General features: G+C 42.0%; 1 protein-coding gene across 3 annotated transcripts in view; it reads left to right on the top strand.

Annotated features, from left to right (window-relative positions):
* The window catches only part of LOC131693914 (protein CBFA2T2), a 264,194-nt gene that overhangs the window by 54,631 nt on the left and 188,522 nt on the right, over nt 1–21,041 (top strand). Inside the window, exon 2 of one of the 3 annotated variants that reach the window (XM_058982180.1) lies at nt 12,551–12,639. The exons of the other annotated variants lie outside the window; for them this stretch is intronic. The gene's annotated coding sequence lies outside the window, so the exon portion shown is untranslated. The remainder of the gene's footprint in view (nt 1–12,550; nt 12,640–21,041) is intronic. 3 annotated transcript variants of the gene reach the window in all.

Genomic DNA, 21,041 nt, shown 5'->3' with positions numbered 1-21,041 from the left:
AATTTGTTTTTTTCAGTGTAGCATTGTAAATGCTGAAATAAAGCAAAATCTTGCTTTAAACTGCCAGAATGAGCCGATAACTAACAATATTACTCACCATGTTATTTTTATAATTAGCTTAAAATTTTGAGTTATTTGCAGTATTTTCACTGAATAACAGTATTATTTATTACGTATGCAAAATTAGAGAAGATTATTTCGTTTAATACGTGTAATAAACAATGACGCACGATTAGGTGAATAGCACCGAAAAAAGTTTGCCCTTTCATACCAATATCCGTCGTCCGATCACCGAAATATGATTTGTTTCGACACATCTAGAACAGAAAACTGCCCACGAACATTCATGCCAACGGTTCTCAATATCCTGCAAGTGACGTCGGTATGTGCGCAGCCATACCATCGTCAATCAATAGGTACAGGTAGGTACACATATAGGCCCCACTTTCCTCCTAATCCTCGCTCGGACATGGTGAATTGGTCATAAGTTCGAACGACGATTGTCAGGCGCAGGCGACCGGATTGAAGCAGATTTCCCCGCTCCCCGCTCGGAGCCTCAGTGCCGTAAAAGCTCGTAATCGTTCTGAACGAGTAATCGAGTATAATAGCGATTTCATTTATTCATGGAAATCGGGTACAGAAGCATTCTGTTTTTTCCACCCAAACAGCAGCTGATGCCTTGCTCCGAAAAATGGACTTAATAGTCCCTCGCCGGAAAACTGGCACCCATCGACCGCAGTCCCATACATAGCATACACCGCCCGAACACGGTTGGTAATTGGCGGAACGGTGGAACGGGGGAGGGACTTTGGACATCAGTTAGACGTATCGCGGCCGAAACACTTTGCACTTGTTTGTGTGTCACTCCAGTGTAGTGCGACAGTTCTATATTTGGGAAAATATTGCGGTCAGCAGCAGCCGTCGTATCGGAGAGAACCTCGGGAGTAGAAAAAAAAGGTAGCACCGGTTCACGATACCGGTGATTATTTTGATTTATTGCTGATTCGCAAATCCCCGGAAATGGAACGGCAGAATGAGTGCTTCTATAGGCATCGGATCGTCATCAAGGATGGACGTTGAACGAGCAGGTGGGATTTGGTGCCTAGGCGAAACGATCTACCTCAGGTGGGCTAAAATCGTCAGAAGCGTGAGAGAATTTGGTAAAATATTAAGCAGTATGATATACCGACATACAGATTATGATTTTTAAAGAATTTTCAACATTATTCAACAGAACTGTTCGATTGTGCGCTAGAAGCAGCTCTTCACGGTATTCGAAGGGCTTTTCAGTAGCCAACAAAAAACAATACTCAAACCGTCTACAAGCTCTTAAACTCTTACCAGCACCAGTTTACCATCCAGCAACTAGCTCCATAGCGAGCTCGACCATATGCTGAAACAAATTTGGAGTAATGAATAAAAACAATTTTCTATTTTACACCTGTTCCGTCCGTTACCCCTGTCGCCTCCACCGGCACTCATCCCACGGACAAGGCGTGTGTTATTTTACAGACGTTCGCTGATCATGCTTAGTCCGTTTCTAGCCAACATAGAGAGCGCGCTGCCTGTAACTTCTGTAGGTTTACGCTGTCCAACTGTGCGGACGAAGATAAATGGTAAAAAGTCCGCAACATCCCTCGTGTATCTACCGACTGGTGCGTGGAGGCGAACGAGGGGTGGAGTTGGTGGATAGAGCACTAATGCTTCGCAAATTAACCATATGGGGACAAGCGTGTCGGGCAGTTGTAATGCACAGAAGGCAAGGGAAATTTAGGGAGTATTTTGGACTTTTCGAATCGATTCGGAAAAATAGTTTGTTGGGATCAGAATCGTTTCTTCAGCATTATTATTGTCAGAATGATAGTTGTTGTCCATGCTCAGTTGAAATAACAGACATCCTTCTGTTTGCTTTTTTCCAATGTGTTCCAGTTTGAACCAACAGCCAATGGCCTCATATCTGACTGCTAATAATCATCTCTCGTATTCATCGAAGCTTACACTCAACATTGTTTGTGGACTGAATTTAACTATGAGAATTTTCACATATTGAGTACACATGTTATTCAACCCCAAAGGCAGTGTGGCGATGAGTCATCGAGTATCGGGTCTTTGTACTTCGTTCGAGACTAATGGCATCGCATCGATTGGATTAGGAAACTAGGCGAACAGATTTTCACTTTCCTCGAACACAAACACAAACTCCCGTAATCTCTAGCTTTCCATCAACATGTGCCCACAATATATCGGGCAATTTTACGGCCGAAAACCTTGTCACGCTTTGAAGCACACTAGTGGTATTCTTGTTATCTATGATAACAATCAGAGACCGAGTTCGGCATGGTACCTATTTCCGATCGGAGCGGAGAGATCCATGTCTAATGGAACATACGGTTTCAGGATTTGAGTGGCTTTTGTCGGGACATTATGTTCGAATCGCGCCTGGGGTTTGTAATAGCTGCAGCTGAGTGTGAGGTTGGTAGGAAAAACATGGAAGCGTTATTGCATGTGTTATTTTAGTGTCGCGTCTATGAAAGACCATGTGCTGTTATTTGTTCCTCCAAAAACTTAATCAATAATCACTGTGTGGCGTTTTAGTTTAGTGGAATATTTCGTGATTCGTCTAAAGGGGGGGGGGGTGAAATCAGAATATGTGTGCTATTTCTAGGTAAACCATAACTGAGAAGATCACCCCACAGCCCTGTCAGGCCTATTCTGATTAATTGGGAGGATCTGAGCTCTTCCTGAGTCAAGAAAACCAGTTTTCTAAGGGAACGCTCTAGAAATTTCCAGTCTCATAATGATTCTCTGCGCCCTTGACACATTGGGTCTTATTGTTACAATGGGCCATTCTTTTGTATTTAGTGCAATGTATAACGTGCTGTAACCGAACAGACAGACGAACTTTGTCGAACAAGACGTACCTTTAAATTATTCAAATGCATTAATTCATACTCCACAAATCAAACGCAAAGGTATCCGTTTATCAAATTTTTTGACAATTCTCCTTTTCGCCCTATCGTCTGTCTGTCCGAGAGCTCGTGTCAGTCCTGCACTCGAAGCGCCGCGCTCTCCTGCGATCGGGGGTACTCGAGGGACTGTTGCGATCCTCCGTAACATTCCCCGACTCGTAAGGCTGGTCAGGTGAGTCCGCTCCAGTCTTACCTCCATCTACATCCAGTCTCGCCAGTTTGGCCACCGGTCGCCGTTTGATTCCGTCGGCAGTCTGTATCACGTATTCTTCCATCGTGTCCTTCGATGACTTGAACGACACGACCCCGAACCCAACCATCGCGAATTTTCCCTCCAACGATGACTACCAAGTCTCCAACTTCAATCGGTTTCGTCACTTCGAACCACTTTGTTCTGCAAGCAATAGTTGGGAGATACTCTCGTACCCATCTCCGCCAGTACTGGTTTAACACAGCTTGGCAAAGCTGCCAATCTCCTCTGCAAACCATCTTCGGCTCCGCTTGCTACTTCGGCGGCTGTACCACTCCACGAGAACTCAACAAGGAAAAATGGTTCGCTGTCAACGCCTCTTGCTGCTCCACCTCGAGGGGAATGAAAGTTAACGATCTGGAGTTGACGACGCTTTTCGCTTCGATCACAAGAGTACCTAGTGTCTCCTCGTTTGGAATCCTAGACGTGTACATCGCCTCCAGAGCCACTTTGGCCGACCTCACCAATCGTTCCCAAGCACATCCCATGTACAGCGCCGCAGGTGGGTTGAACAGCCACCGAGTGTTTGTATTGGTGAAGTTTTCTGCAGGCTGTCCGTCTATGGCGATCATCTCCTTGCGCAGCTCGTTGTTTGCCCCAACGAAGTTCGTTTCTTGATCACTACGTAGCTCTAGGTCCGGTAAATCGTTGTATTTCTTGCTTGCATGATTCGGTCGTCATTATGTGTACAACCTCAAGGTGAGACACGTGAACAATGCGATCTACCTCTTCGCAGTGCTGCAGTTGACTCGAACAGCGATTGGTCCAAATGAGTCAATTCCTACATGAGACATAGGTCGTTCCCAAGCATGGCTCCGCTTCCGGCTTCTAGAAGCCGGAAGCGGAGCCATGCTTGGGATCGCCGAAACTTCCCTTTTTGCTTTGCTCATCAGACATTCCGTCGCTATCTTGGGTACTATCGTGCGCAACGTAGACACATAGAAGCGCTGCCTCAACTCATTGACGACAGCCATCCCATTAGCATGCAGGAGCCTCCTGTATACGGGTGACTACATGCTTCTTTGGTAGTACTATCGTGAATCGGGTATCATACACCGCGAACTAGGATTCGGGGATTCTGGAATCTGAACGGATAACTCTAGCTTCGGCCATGTGTGGTGACAGTTTTCTGTTTCTGCTAGTTCTCTCCAGTTTCATCTGTCGCTTCATCTTCTGGTGATTTTTCTCCGTCGGCAGTGTAAGAACTTGATCGGGATACATTTCACTTTGGATCAGTCGGTAAATTGTTGACTCTGCATGTGCGAGCTCCTATTTCGTGATAGGTCCAGCTGGGGGCACTTCGTTTCTAGATCTCTGTTGCAGAATCTTCCGATATCGTAGAACATAGGCCACTGCTCGCAGTAGTCGTGTCCAGATGGAAAAACGTTCCCAATTGATGACGGACTTCAAAATCACTTCACTATGCACCAGACACGGTCGTAATTCCTCCTCAACAGAATTTATTCCCGACGGCCACTGTGATTCCGGCACACTTATGAAAAACTCCCCGAACCATGGACTATCCGCCGAAAAGGACGGTCCTCTCACCCCACATTTGGTTGCCAAATCTGCGAGATTCATTTTACTCGGCACGTACCGACACTTCGCCGCGTCCTACTTCAACAGTATTTTGCCAACTCTACATGCAACGAACCGCCGATTTCTTCGATGGTCCGCATTGATCCATGCTGATACAGTCTTGGAGTCGGTCCACATGATCGTCTTGTCTATCACGCCCGTTGATGATCGCTTTGCACAGTCGAACTCCGATTACCGCTCCAATCAGTTCCAACCTCGGAATAGAAAGCGTTTTCACCTTCGCTTTGCCACCAACCAACCCAACTCTGATTACGCCACCCGGGAGCTCTGCACGAAGATACGCTACGCACGCATACGCTTCCTCGCTAGCATCGATGAATATATGCAACTGCAGCAACATGACCTCCTTGATCGAATGTTCGGGAAAGTACCAGCGAGGAATGCGTATCTGGTTTAGAAATTGGTACAAGGTTGTCCACCTGGTCCATTTCTCGTTCAACTCTAACGGAATCCGCTGGTCCCATTCAAGTTTTGCTCTCCATATCTCCTGATTTAGTAACTTGCCGTGAACGAGAAAGATACACAGTAGTCCAGCCGGGCCGAACGGGCATATCACGACTTGCAATGTCTGTCGCTTCATAGGACGATTCATCTTAATCGCTAGTGTCGTTGAGAACGTGAAGACGTCTTCTTCTGGTTTCCAGTACATTCCAACTACTCGTTCCATGGAGCAATTCTTGTCCAGCTGGATGCATTCCTCGGAAGCAGAATCGCCTTCCCCGACCATTGCCAGAACCGCTTTTTTACCTCTTCCTTTACGCTGTCAGTACTGGCCAGATAATCGTCGACGTAATGCTTCCAGATTATGGCATCAGCAGCTGCTGGGAACTTTTGAGCATGTTCTTCCGCATTCCGGTTTTGCACATGTTGTGACGAGTACGGCCGCAAACGTAGCGACACCTATCAGATACACTGTGGGTTCCATACTTGGGTGATCCCACGTAAGCATCCGTTGTGCATGAAGGTCCTCCCGTCGAATTTTAACTTGATGGAACATCTCTTTTAAATCCGCGCAGAAGGCCACCAGTCTTTCCCGGAATCGAAGAGCACAGTCAGAAGAGAGTTCAGATGATCCGGTCCTTTCAACAGCATCGTGTTCAACGAAATGCCATCTACTTTGGCTGCGGCATCACAAAATATACGGATTTTTGATGGCTTCTTCGAACTTCGAACGACATCCAACGGATGGTACGAAGTTCGTTTGGGTCCGCCTCTCCCAGCTGCTCCGTGGTCGCCTTATGGATGTTCGCTCGCCAATCACTGGGTCTTTAAAGATTCGTCGCTCCAGGCACTGCAATCGACGAACTGCCATCGGATAGCTGTCTGGAAACTCGAAACATTCATATCGCCACAGCAGTCCAGTTTCGAACTGCTGACCGACACGCTTCGTAGTTTTCTGAAGGATATTGTTCGCTCGTTGTACTTCCGAAGATTCGGGGCATCCTACAGCCTCAATACCCAAACTTTTCACCGAGAAGAACCGTTTAACGAGATCATACACTGTAATCTTATAGGGTTGCGGTTAAAACAGCCATATTGAAGGCTTTAAGTAAAACAAAAGGCTTTACCCAAACGGAAAAATTTGGTTTGCCGCATCATCATCACTGAGTCGATTGTCGTTATTTTTGTATGAACAAATTACAGAATGTTTTTGAAATGATACATTATAATACACAAAGTGATTAAGTGATCGTTTTAGCACCAATAAACTCATACACGCGGTCTCAAGCGCGGACCTACAAACACATGTGTTCATGCGATCATTAATCTGTCACGTTCGAAAGTCCCCATTGGCTCTAGTAGCATAGGTTCCTTCAGTTGAATCAATCAAAAAATGACACTCATTTCCCCAAAAAAATGCGTCCCCTATTGATATCGATGATCTTACTCTCATCTAGCATTCAGCACGTTTACATACAAATGCTTAAGACCTTTGCGACCACCCACGCACACTAAAGTCCGCGGGCTCGCAAACATGAAAACACGCCGACATTTAAGTGAAAGTTTTACCACTAATAAACTTAAAAATACAAACTGAAGCATTATAAAAACAAATATCAGACGGGAACGTTACGATCAAAGTTAAACTTACCCCGCATAATTCACCCCCTACAACAGTCTAGTTTACCCATAGGAAAGGATTCATCCCCGGTTGAAAGCCACTGAGTTAGACCAATAAAAAATGTCACTCATATCCAGTAGACAACATGGAGTTTCATGGTGACATGACCGGGAACTCTAATGATATGGAAGAATTCACGCGCCTTTCGCGATGGTACACAAAGACGAACATGCGATCGTGAACATCCCCGGACAACTACGCCCAAGATTTCGCAAACACAAAAACGCCCCGATAATTTAGTAAACGATTAACACGCATAAGCGAATTAACGCGGTCTCAAGCACGCACAAAGAAACGCTCATTCCCACGCGATAGTAAAGTTTCTACGCCCGTACACATTTGAATCGTACGCTCAATATCACAATCAGAATCACGGCCTGCTACAATTGGCCTTAAGTAGTGTTTTAGTTGGCTACAACTCCCGTCTCGTCTGCAATTGTACTGAGTGATTATGATCGGGAGCCCTTCCGGGACCCTAGCTCCATAGTTCCAGTAGGACAATTCTAAAAAAAATGATAGTATTTTCAATCTCGTGCTTTTCGATTCTTCTGAATTTTTGTTTAAAATCTTGAAAAGCTCAAAAATCGTTTTTTTGTGAACATGGATTTTTTATTGGAAAAAACATTTATCGGAAACCGAACAATACATTTTTCTTCAATATTTTTTCTATTTATTTGATTTCAGTTGGGCGGAGTTGCCATGGAGAGTGTTCATCGCAGGCTTCTGAAAAAACGCGCTTTGGGAGAAGGGTCATAACTGCGACAATTCTCAACATTTTTTAATTCAACTTGTTTTATTTTCTTCGATTGTGCTACCAACAAGTAGCACTTCGTTTATTGAAATAAAATGTGCATAAAACCCAAAAAGAAATCAACTTAGCTCACTTTTTGCTCTCAACTATATATAAAGTTCCTTAATGCGTGTTGCGTGAAATTATTGCGACACCGAGAATGTCATGCCAAATTGCTTATAATGTTTAAAAGCAAACCAAAATTTTAGGGTAGGTTTACACATATATTTACTTCAAAAATCAAAAGAAAAGTTAATCGATGGAGCCTTGAGTGTAAAATTGAACGCATTTTCGCTTGAAGCCCTCCATCAAAGTCTTTACAGTATCATCCGGTACCAGTTTCTCAGTTTTTTTTTTCCATTTTCTTAACATGTCCTTCTCGTCTTTGACTGTCTTCTTGCTCTTCCGAAGTTCCCGCTTCATCATTGCCCAGTACTGCTCCACCGGGCGCAGCTCCGGACAGTTTGGCGGATTCATGTCTTTTGGAACAAAATGGACAGAATTGGCCTCATATCATTCCAGGATACTTTTAGAATAGTGGCATGATGCCAAATCTGGCCAAAATAGCGGAGCTTCATCGTGCTTCTGCAAGAACGGCAAAAGGCGCTTCTCGAGGCACTCAGATTTGTAGATCTCGCCATTTACTGTACCCTTTGTCACGAAAGGCTCACTCCTCAGTCCGCAAGAGCAGATGGCCTGCCAAATGAGATATTTGGAGGCGAACTTCGACATTTTCTTCTTAAATTTGTCGTCCACATAGAACTTGCTCTTGCCGATGAAAAACTCCAACCCCGGAATTTGCTTCAAATCGGATTTTATATACGTTTCGTCGTCCATCACACAGCAGCCATATTTTGTCAGCATCTTCTCGTAGAGCTTCCGTGCCCGAGTTTTAGCCGTCGATGGTTGCCGCTCATCGCGGTTTGGAAAGTTCTGTACGTTGTATGTATGTAGTTCAGCTCTCTTCTTTGCATTCTGGACTTCAGCTCTGCGACATGCCGATCTTTTTAGCCAAATCACGGCTTGAGACGTTGGGATTTGCTTTAATCATCCGCTTCACCTTTCCCTCCGTCTTTTTGTTCTCCGGTCCCGGTTTTCTTCCAGCTCCTTTGCCGTGGTCCAACGTCAACCGCTCCTGGAACCGCTTCAACACTCTGGAGACGGTTGAATGGTGAATGTTCAACATTTTTCCCAACTGCCGGTGCGACAGGTCCGGAAATTCCAGGTGCTTGGAAAGAATTTGTTCTCTCGACTCGCGTTGGTTCACCTGCATTTTCGTCGGATCGAAAAACACGACTTCGAGTTTGACAGCATGTAAACAATACACATCAATGAGAAAGTGTGCAAAATTTTGTTGATTTTTACCCAATGGTAAAAAAGTTATGCCCTGTTGAATGTGTCGCAATAATTTCGTGTTCGCCCTTTATCTATCTCAGGCGATAGATCAGGTATTTTCCATGCTTCTTGTACATAAGCCACAAATGTGAATAATGTGTTTGGTATAAGCTTTCTTGCTAATTGTATTGGCTATTGATTTGGAGTTGTTGGATGCAGCTTTTTTGTTGTCATTATTGCCTGAACAGCAACCACAAATGTGGCAACTGCCTGCGCTTCCGGTGATGGTGTTGAAAACTGTGTGTTGTTTTGATTTCTGTGTATAACATTTCCATTGTGGCTTTAGCGCAAAGTTTTCTCTAATGTATCATGAAGTAATCCGACCAAGCTAGAAGTATAGCATTATGTTTTGTACAGCCATGTGAGATAGAAATCTAGAATAATATTGGAAGTGCATGCGAAGTAATTTCTCCATGCATCCGATTCCACTTCTCCGTTATGATTTTTCAATGGCTATTTCGCAAACATGCAATACAAGATCGTGCAGTCATATCTCGATTTCACCATCCTCCGTATACACAGCGATCTTGGTTTGTACGTCGTCCAACCTAAATACGGGTTAATATTCAAAATAAATCAGGCAGATTGTTTGCCAGAATCGTGTTTAGTGGATACAAGACCAAAGTACAATTTTACAATCTTTAGAATTCTACACATTTGTTGCCTAATAGATGTCTTATGTTTTTTACTTTCCGTAGTATAACGAATAGAGCACGCAATTAACCCTCGGAAAGGCGAGGTAAAATCGTAAAGGCGCCGTTGGTTGAGTGTTAAGCGTGACCGGTACCCATCCCAGTTGGTCTTGGTTCAATCCCAGCTCACGTCGTTGAAATTTTTCTGAGGTTAAAAAATCTGTGGTCACGTCCTCCTTCGGAAGGGAAGTAAAACCGTTGGTCTACGGTCCATGAGTTGATGGTTCGATATCTAGTCCTGATAGTGGAGTTACCTCTCCGGTATCGATCTTTGGCTTCGCAGCGAAGAAGAATCGCACCCCCTTTACTTACTAACAAATATCCTCCTCCCGTGATACTTGTGGAGTGCGCGGTAGTATATACGGCCTCTAGCAAAAGCAAGTAACGTATGCGGAATGAAATTTGGACAACGCTTCCAGCATTAAAACAAAAATGCAACCCTGCGCAAGGCACCATCCTAAACGTCATACTCTAGGCACACTTATTTTAAACATCCAGTGTTGATTTCGACCCACTAGGAGATACTATTTGATTAAAATGGCAGCGAACGCCCGGCATCTAGCTATTGTGCCAAGAAAAGTTTTGATGCAATGGAGGATTATGGCATACCTTGTGTACAAATTTTTTCTAGGTTAAGTTAATAAGCTGACAAATGTTTTCATATAGAGAGAACTTTTGATTAAGGGTTTTCTACAAAAAAATGCCTTTTGAATTTTGTCCAAATTTTATTCCGCATACGTTATCGGCCTAACATACCGTCCCTTTCCTTCCGCGATCTACGTTCGAACCTGGTCGGCACCAGTATGGATCAATATACACGTCAGGATTACCAGAGGATCCACATTGCAAGATGTTTCGCTACTCCCAAGCATAATTATCTACTGATTCCCTGTGCATCTTCAGCTAGTCCAGATTGATAACGGAACAGCAACCAGGGGTAATCGCACAAGCTCAGAAAGGCAAGGTAAAATCGTGACATTAAACAGCAAAAGAATTGAAACCCCGAAACAATGTAAGTTTTCTATAGATTCCCCTAAGCCCCTTTGTGCACGCTACTGAATCCTCGTGAGATTATCTGATGAATCTTAATTATCAAACTTTAGCAATTGTATTGAAGCTATAAGATGGAACAACGGACAATAAAATCTATTCTTATATCCGGTTCAATTGCACTTTTTTTCTAGTTACTATTCTAAGATTTAGATCCCCTTGGTGACAGACTGTCACCAATTTAAAATATGATTCATATCAATATTATCATTGCAAACCAAACCCCTATACGGACACTGCGAATGTTTTGATGGGGGTTAACTCCCAGTACCATGGGAAAATGCACAACCGTGTGTCGACAGAGTGGAATGCCGATGGTCCCTTCTCGTATTTCCTTGCCCTAGCCGCTCACCACTTCTGACAACGACTGAACGAAATTAATATCCACTACTGCCCTGTTGAGTTGATGAATGGTAGCAACAGTAGGTAGCAGTTGCGGCAGTGGCAATGCCAAAGAAAACAAGAAAAAAAACGCCAAACCACTACCAAAGGGATGCGATTTCCACTCACTCATTTCCATCAGCATTGCTCTCTCCGTAGGTAGGTACGAGCAAACCCCTTCCGATCGTTGCGCGTCGCCAGAGTTAAAGGGTATTCTAGGTTGGCCGTTTTTGCGCTTCTATTTCACGCCCCCTAGCTCTGGAAATGCGGTGTGAAAAATGAACTGCCAGATTCGGAAAAGTGGTACTCGGGAACCGAAACACTTGTAGTCCTACCGCACTCCCAAGGGGAAAGAGTGGGTATCTTTTTCTAAGCCCGGGAGCAGTCTTTCGGACATTTTACTATGTGGATAGGAAACTCGGTGAAAACCTTGAGGCCTATTTTCGAAGTTTCTACTACAATTGGATTTGGGAACCTCTGAATCGCACTTTCTAAAGTAATATTCCGGGATTTAAACAGTTTTCACAAATGGGAAAATGTCGGAAATGCTTTTAAAGATGAGATAAACAGACTGATCAGATAAATCAATTCTACAAAAAATCGCAGCTTTCTCTTGAAAACCTAAACAGGATCTGGAAAGCATCAGTTCTAATTGAGAGCTTCATTTGGAAGTAATCCACATGATCCCGAAGCACAAACAAATAGTAGGCTGGGGTAAAATGGATCACAACCGAATTATTGATTTTAATTTTCCTTTTTCATCAAACATACGTTTTTCGTTAGTTGTAATTCTCCTTCAAATCCTGACACAAGTCTCATTGATTTTTCGGTTTGCCGTAATAAAACAAACGTCGTCTAATTACGTTTTTGTTGCAACAACGAAAACGCTATAATCTATTGTGGCCTCTTTTGCTATGACATCACCATACAGCAATCTACCGTTGCCTGTTGTACGCAACACTACTACTAACGTCGACAGACACTCTTATTATTTTAGACATTTCAACCAGAAACAGTTTGGGGCAACAGATCACGGTCCTGAGGTATACCGTTTTGCGGTCGCACTCTGTGGTATTCAGGATGAACTAAGTGACAAACACGCGTTAGCGGATCTGATCGATGCCATACGGTTGACCTTAAAGAAGAATAAAAGAAAAACACTACATTCTCGTTCCAAACTGATGGAAAGCTTCTTTCAAAATATTTAGTGTGATCGCTAGCCTACCCCGATGATGGCGACCGCGAAGAAAAAGAAAGTGGAAATTATCATTAACAGGGTGTTTCTTCTCAATCTATTTTCAGGTACGTCGTCATACTGAAGAACGGCAGTTCTTTTGCCGCGGACCCGCTAGGAGACAGGGTAGTTGTTTTGGCGTGTTCGAGGAGGAAAGGTGAGAAAAAAACATTCATCCAGCCAGCGATTACTTTCGCCTGCTTGGTGTGTTGTTACGGGATCCCACCGGGCTGTGCTCGAGTGTTGCACAGTACTATAGCGAAGCAAGGAGCTGTGGGTAACACGTAACAGCTGGCAGTTTCAGACTGTCCCGGTTGTGGCAAACCAATTAGACCAAGGGGATGATGAATGCTGGCCGTTTGGCATTAGAAATTTATCGAATGTTCAATGTGTTACATTTCACCGCAACCACCGGCACGGTCGGTCCCGATATTTCTCAATCAAATATTAGTGAAATCAACATGATTTACTATCGCGGTCATTATCGGCCTCCTGGGCGGGGGGGATTAACCAGACGCCCGTCAGTCTGTCGCTCTCTCTCTCCCTCTCTCTCTCTCTCTCTCTCTCTCTCTCTCTCTCTCTCTATCGGCTTGTCCGTCAATTTCATTTACGTCTCGAGGCACTAGGAATTACATCTGGTTAACATTACGGCTATCAACGGAGCAAACAGTTCCGTTTGGAGAGGGTTGTGTAATTTTCGACCACGGCTAATGTTATTTGTGTACTGCTGAAAGATGACCTAACGAACCGGTAGTCGGTGGTCATTGGCGATTCTGGGGTAGAATCTGCTTTTGTAGATATAGTTTACGGAATATGGAAAGGTTAGGGAAAATCGTACTCCACTCGTGCTTTTAGGGAACCATTTCGAATGAATTCCGAAGATACCGTCTCTAATAAAAATAAACCAAGTAAGGTATTCGGTAAAAAGTATCCTTGTTTATCCATGTTTTAAATCCGTTCACGAAGTTCATGAAGTTTTGTGAACTGAATAATTTTCAAAAATCGTGACCAATTTCCTGAAATTATGAATTATTAATCTCGTATGCATAAAACTATTAGTTTTTCCAAAAACTAGTTTGCACTAAAACTATACATGACGTTACATTCGAATGCTTGGTTGGGTTACCATTTGTTTTTGTTATGATTCTTGTTCAGTTAAACGATGTTCATGATTTCAAGATCATAGTCGCGATTTTCGTAATTTCTTCTTTACTTAACCGTGATATTTTACTCATGAGTTTACCAACGAAATTTTCTAGCCGAGTCGTGTGATTTATGTCTATGATTTCAGAACCTTAGTCGCGATTTTCATAATTTCTATTCACGTTATCGTGATATTTTATACTTGAGTTTACTATTGGACACGTGGAGCAATGTGACTTACATTCATGATATCAGCAGTTTTATCATGATACTCGTAATTTCTCTTCGCTTTATCGTGATAGGTTAATTTATGGCCCAAATCGGATTTTTTACTCGGAGTAACGTGGCAATATGAACTGGATCATAAACGTATGACTGATTCGCGTCATCTTGTTTTGTGAGCTATACCGCGAACACGATTCATGGCTCTACAATATATTTCCGTCTGGACAATACACTGAATTTTATCAATTGCCTGACGAGGTTCGAGGTCCTTGTAGTTTTCTTATATGTATTTATCGTACGTATTACTGGGTCGTGGAACAAAAATGATTCAATGAATAATATTCCAAATTTTGTGAGACAGTTGACGTGAAAGTTTCAAGAGCATGTGCAAAAAATGATATCTTGTAAATATTACAAGCACGCAAGATAAATCGTGAATAATTTACTATGAATTAAGAACCAGTTCACGAGTTCATGAATAATAGTCGACGGGTTTTTGAACTATTTCACTAGCACGAATGATGAGTTGTGATTAATATATCTAGGATTATGAACCAGTTCATGAATCCATGAATATTTTATGATTTTGGGAATCATTTTACGTGCACGAGATATTGAGAGAAATCGCGAAATAGTTCAGGATGATTGAAAGGATTCATGAATAATATTCCGAGTTTCGTGAAATATTTCACGAGAAAATATCCGTACCATTTTGATTTTGTGAACTAATTTACAACCGCGAAAATCAGATCATGATCAAGATGTAATAAATCATGAATCAGTTCACGGCATTTAGTCGAGTTCTAAATAATGTTCCTAAATCTATGAATATAACGAGTCAACCGTTGGTTCATGAATAATATTCACAAAGTTGTAGAAAAGTTATGCAGGCGTTAATGAAGGGAAATTGAACGTAATTATAGAAAACCATGATCGTGCCACTTTTATGTGATTTTGGAAACATTTTTTTGCCGTGTAGTGAGGGGCTAAAACCTGAGTGATAGTCTCCATCGGTAATATTATTGCTGTTTATGTTCGTTCATTTTATGTAAATCGTTTTTTTGACACGACACAATGCGCGTGCGCTACAAATTTATGTGTCCTTTATTTATTTAAGACAAATAAATAATAAAATAAACGTCATTGTGAGTCAATCGAATTCTTCGCACGAAATTTAAGGGGTGTTCAATAAAAAATGAGAATTTTTTCAGTCATGTAATTAAAAAACAAACCAAAATTCAACGAATTCAGTATTTTTTATTAAAAACATAATGTTTATTCTTCAAAAAACGTTAATGAATATTACCACGCAAATTAGTCGCGATGCTCTCACGAACGCTGGACGGCACTGACGTCCACCTTCCGGATACATTTCCGGATCCTGGTGGTCAACTGCTTCGTATCCTTGACCCACCAATTATTTTTGTACACTAGGACACCGTGGGAGCCGAAAAAAAATCAATGGGACGGCACTGGGGCAAGTAGGTCGGGTTCCTTTCTTTCGACACGTACGGTATCTTTTTCTGCTCAAGATACTCCAGCGCCTTCTTGACGTAATGGGAAGGCGCCTTGTCCAGACAGAAGAGGTACTCTCCATCTGCATGATGCTCCTTTAAGAACGGCAGAAGAATTTTCTCAAGACACTCCTCCTGGTACGACCTTCCGTTCCACGCTCAGGTAAGCCAGGATCAGGTGAACTGTACTCACGGGCAAGTTTTCGTCTCGAAAGCACAACACGCTCATAGACTGCTGGCCATCTTCGATTGAACTGACAGCACCCGAGCGAAAAGAAACATGCTACCTATTTCTGGGGAGTCCAGAGAGCGCTAGAGAGAAAAAAAATACGCTCTTTACTTTAATTACAGAAAGGTATTGAAATTATTCTCATTTTTTATTGAACACCCGTTACGTACTAAAATTATGTTCCGCGGCCTTTTTGATTGTCGTAAGTTCACAGCGTGGTATGAGAATAGGCAGATCCAGGTTACATAGTAACGAAGGAAGGAATGGGATGTTTCAACCACATTCTCACTACACGAACACCGTATAGTATAACTGTGAACAAAATGTTCAGACAGAGAGAAATTTTTGATAGCAGTATCGAGCGTCCTGTTTCGCTTCGATCTTCAACATACACGGTGATCTAGACTCTAATGTTCTCATACTCAACAAAGTTTTTCATGTGGTTGGGTAAAACGAACGTTCCTGTCGTACCATAACGATCGAATACTATCAGTACCACACTTCATTCATATTGGAACTAAGTTGTATGATCATCATCTTCGCCGATACATATTTCATCCTTCAGCAAACGCTTCTTGTATAGGAGATCTAATCCTGACCCCTCTGAAGTCTACAGCGGCCGTGCGCCGAAAAAGTGAACTCATGATAATCACTCAATCTCGATCGATACAATCTCTACTGTTGTAACGAATTTAAGGGGGGCTCTTATTCAAATGACCAAAGAGTAAGCAAAATTTGGAATATTTTTTAGGTCCATGAAAGAACATAGAAGGAAACAGTTTTGGGATTTAAAAAGCTTATATTTTCGTCTTCATTTACATTTTTTTTTCAATGCGAAAAAAAACAATATGGCGCCCGCGGTTACGCTCTGGTTCGTTCTGACGTTTGTTCAAATTTGAAGTAATGGTGCGATCTTAAACTTTGAGTCCTTTTTCCACTTTATAGCTTCACCAAAAATAGTGAATAGAAAGAATTTGTAGATTTCATAGACCATTCTTCCAATGAAGAAGGATTTCGTTCGAGAAGTCAAAAGATGAAGTCTTTAAATCGAACCGTTTTCAAAAGAGATAGAAAAAAAACTTTTAAAAGTTATGTTTTGAAACACAGGTGTTTAATGTTTTGAGAACTCTTACGATGAATTATTCGTGGTAGAATGTCAATATTTTGTAACAATTACATGGAATTATGAGTTTTGGACACCACTGATTACGAATCTGAAGTCAGCCTTTCGATGAAAATGCCATGAAAAGGTTTCTACCTGAGGCGCGCGTCTTGAGTTGAGAGCGTCCCATGGCGACCAAGACGCCGCGCAGTGGCCGGAATAAAACTACAAAAAGTTGCTTTAATTATTGATGTTTTATATTTTTGCTGAATTTCTCTTATATTGCATGACACATATTCAAAATTTTATGATCATTGGATTAGAACACGATTTTTTACAGCGATTCATACGTAGTTACTTTGATGAAACCACAATTGCATTAAAATGCATATTGCTTTATGTTGTTGTTGGCTACTCAAAGTATTTCATGTAATTTTTTACGACTAGAAAAGAGGTGCAGAGCACCTTATTATTTAATTTTGTTATAAACAATTGTTCAAAAAATATACAAAATAGTAACTTTTCGGATAGGAAGAAATCACGGGAACATTCATTTCGTTAAAATCGGTCAATTAAGTCGCCCGTAGTATATTTTTCAAACGACCTAAATCTTCAAGTGTCAATATTATGGTCGAGATTTTTTTTGCGATACCCATCTGGATTTGATTTTGCAATGTTAGATAGTGCCGAAAAAATAAATATCTCCTCGAAATTACAATTTCACCTAATTTGGTTGATCCGTTTGAGAAATTTTGACTCTACTATTAGTGTCGGTTACTCAGCATTGCGTGTAATCAGTTTGTGATATATAACAGCAGTCCAGGGCCTCGTAGTGCTGCCAAAATGGATCCAAAAGATACGTTATCAGAAGTACCTTCAGTGTCCAGAAATCTTAACTTGATACCTTCCACAAAATGGATTTTCAGTGTTATAGACAGCATCAGACTTCCCATGAACATCGACAAGTTTGTACCTGTGTGCAAAATTTCGTGCACGCGTTCAACCTCAAACAAGCTTCGTCTCGATGTACAGGTTCGTCTCGAACATCGAACAGGCTAACATGTTTTGGTTCAAAATAGCGTGTTTGAGTTCCTAAACGAAGTGTGTGTTTAATATGAACACAGAACCGGAGCAAACATTGTGTACGATGTTCATTTAAGAAGTCTGGACAGCATTATGTGTCAGTGTGGTAGTAGACTTCTCCACTGATGTGCATGAAGCGAGTGCTCGCTCAAACTAACATCCTAACAGTAGTGGTTTATTTACCATTCCAATGATTTGAAAAGGAAAAAATCAGTCTGGTTGGTCTAAATCTCTAGGCCTTCTCATTAAAAACAAGACCACCTTTGCGAATGAGTTTTACAATTATGTTTCGCCATACTTATGGAATATATCCTGTTGCATAACTTCAATTTATGCATATCCTTTCTGAAGTAGAACTGAAATGTTTCCATCTTTTCCCGGAGACTAATATGGAGCAGAACAGTCAAGTGTCTATTTAATCGATTATATTGTCATAATTCATCGAGAAAACACCCGAGAATCAGAAATACCTGAAAAGACCTCAGGTGCAGTCGTCAGTGATGGTTCCGTGCAGCATGAAAAGTGTGCATCATAAGGAAAGTTGAGTACTTAATTTTCATCATCCTAGTATTGACCATTAGCAGTTCTAATTGGACTGGCATGAAGGTTAGTTCAGAAGTAACTTATGTATACTACTAGCCTTGTTGAGATTGACGATATTTGCGCAAAAACTTTTTCAACTACTTCACTCGCAAGATCGAAGGACATTTTTGCAAGATCTACAAGCCGACTTAAATGTCTCCGACTCATTCGTGCGTCTACGATTCCAAGGTGTTCTACATAGCTTTTTGAGTCTAGCAAGTTCAGCATTGTACCAAGTAGTTTCTCTAGAAACACGCAAGATTCGAAGTGGGCAAGCCGTTTGACATAGTGCTGCTTTGAGTGAGTTTGTCTCGCATACAACCTCATCATCAATTGACGATTCAGTCGTTGAAATAAACAAATGTGACGATATCTAGCGAAACGTTCAAAAGATCAAGAATAATGTATTTATCAAGGTTCAGGCTCATGCCATTTCTTGTGTAATACTGTCAGAGCAGAGAGTTACGTCTAACACTCCTTTTTCCTTTCAGATCATACCAATCTTGGAATTGTTTCCTGCATTGAGTAGACGCAGTTTTGTGGTACTAAAGAATTCCATCAATTCAGAGCCTCGCAATTTGATATCTAAGCTGCGTCTAATAATGTGATTTGCACCACTGCTGATTATGAGTTAAAATCCTTGTATGTTTCATTATTACACAAGTCAGTAGAATCAGTAATCAGTAGAAGGTGGTAATTCTACGGAAAATCTGTGAACAAGAGACATACTTCCTGTCTATATTATAGTCATATTGACTGTAATACAGTTCTGAGGTCGAATACAAGACATGCTCACTTATGCATGCACGAGGCATTTTCACGTGGATTTGTCATATCTTTTCTGTTGAAAGCTACAAAGAGGAAGTTGAGTAACTTTTCAACATATAACTTTTCCTTATGAAGATAAAGTTCTTGAATCAAAGGTACGATGACTCTTCCTTCCTACAGAAATCCGGGAATGGTTCCTAGTTGCTACCGGTTTATGTTGAAGATTAATTTATGCTTCCGAAACCACTGTAAATCAGATTACTACACATCTCATCACCACCACTTAATGCACAACTATGAGAAGCCAAACAGGTTAGTATATGACAATTTGAATCTCACGGTTTGCGAAGAAACACACGTCAACTGTGTCGAAAATGTGTTGGCAACAGCAAGGACATGATACTCTGTTCACGAATTGCATATTTTAGCACCTCCAGAAATGCAGTATTCGGCATTGACTTAGGAACTCCTATTTTGTCCGTTTCTTATACCATGGAAGCAAAAACCCATTGGAATGAATTAGTTATAGAAATAGTTCGTCTCATCAGCATCGGACACTAATTTAGTGACAGGACTAAGCTAGCGTCGGATTGAAGCTAGCTCCAAAAAACGAAAACACTACTTGTGTTTCTGAGTAAATCCCTAGTCCTGCGTGATGTCCCCATTAATGAAGTCGAAACTTGTGTTAGTGTCGGATTCTAATAAGACGAAGTGGAAACGCAAAGTCTACAACTAATTTAGTTTCAGTTTTTGTGCCCTTAACGTGCAAATGTGGTTTAAAACTATTTATCTAATTTTTTCTCCCCTAAAGAGTAATATAGCCGAGTGCTATTGGATCAATACTTGGCTCAGATACTTCAACCCACGGGATGCCTCACGTTTAACCCACGATATTTCATCCAAAAAGAACGTGATCTCAATTGATTTTCGATATTGATTCCCTGCTCCAGATAATCGAGACAAGCATTTTTAATGTTAAAAAGCACACATTAAAAGGAAACGCCATCAACCTGGCACTTCATTCGAGATCAGAAACGAACAAGAAACAATGCAGACATTCACTCCAACCCGCCCATCAGCTTAAGCACCCCCATCTGAATGCGTGTGCTGTAACCTGGAATGCGCAAAAACACGTACCATGCCACCACAAAACGGGCACATATGTGTACTGGAATAAATACATCGCAAGTATCCCTCTTGAGAGCGCGCGTCTATCAATGGACACAAACCAGAACAACTGACGAAAAAATGCCAGATATAGCAAAAGGAAACCGCTCTCACTCGCACCCAGCAGAGCTGCCTTACATTTAATTGATTTTAAATTGGCTGCTTCTGGATTCTCATGGTTTTCGCCCTGATGATGCTTGCCCGTTATCGACGGACGGCTGGACAGCATCCAATCCCATTCCTCGTCGAACGTCCCTTCCAAGTATCTCCAGCGTGAAGTAAATACACGGGAGAGAGAGACACTAGACAGAACTCAATTGCTGTTTACTCAAGTGATAGTGTTACTATACACACATTTTTCTCCCATCGCGCAAGTATGGCAAGCCGCGAAAAAAGTAAATATTGGCAATCCCTAAACCGCGCGCTCACTCCGCCAGACAATACGAAGGCGGTTGAATTCCGGCTGCCTATCGTGTTGGAGAAGGCATATCGCCAGTAACGCACTTTATCATTCCTACTCAAGAGTCCCGCGTCTGCCTAGACTTCCGCGAAAGGGGTTGCCGTGGTATTCGCTTATCCAAACCGGAGTTCTGGAGTTTCTCAACTGTTGAGCTCAATTAAAATGTTTGGTAAACTTTTTTTTTGCTTCCCTTCGAGTTCTGAAGCAGACTCCAGATCAGATCCGGGAGCGTTCCAGAGTGGCACGAACATTGAGCAGGGCGGTCGTGGCCCCTGTCGGGTGAGAT

Source organism: Topomyia yanbarensis, chromosome 3, assembly GCF_030247195.1.
Source record: "Topomyia yanbarensis strain Yona2022 chromosome 3, ASM3024719v1, whole genome shotgun sequence".
Lineage (NCBI taxonomy): Eukaryota > Metazoa > Arthropoda > Insecta > Diptera > Culicidae > Topomyia > Topomyia yanbarensis.
The sequence above is the reverse complement of the archived record's forward strand: the minus strand, read 5'-3'. Positions and strand labels throughout refer to the sequence as shown.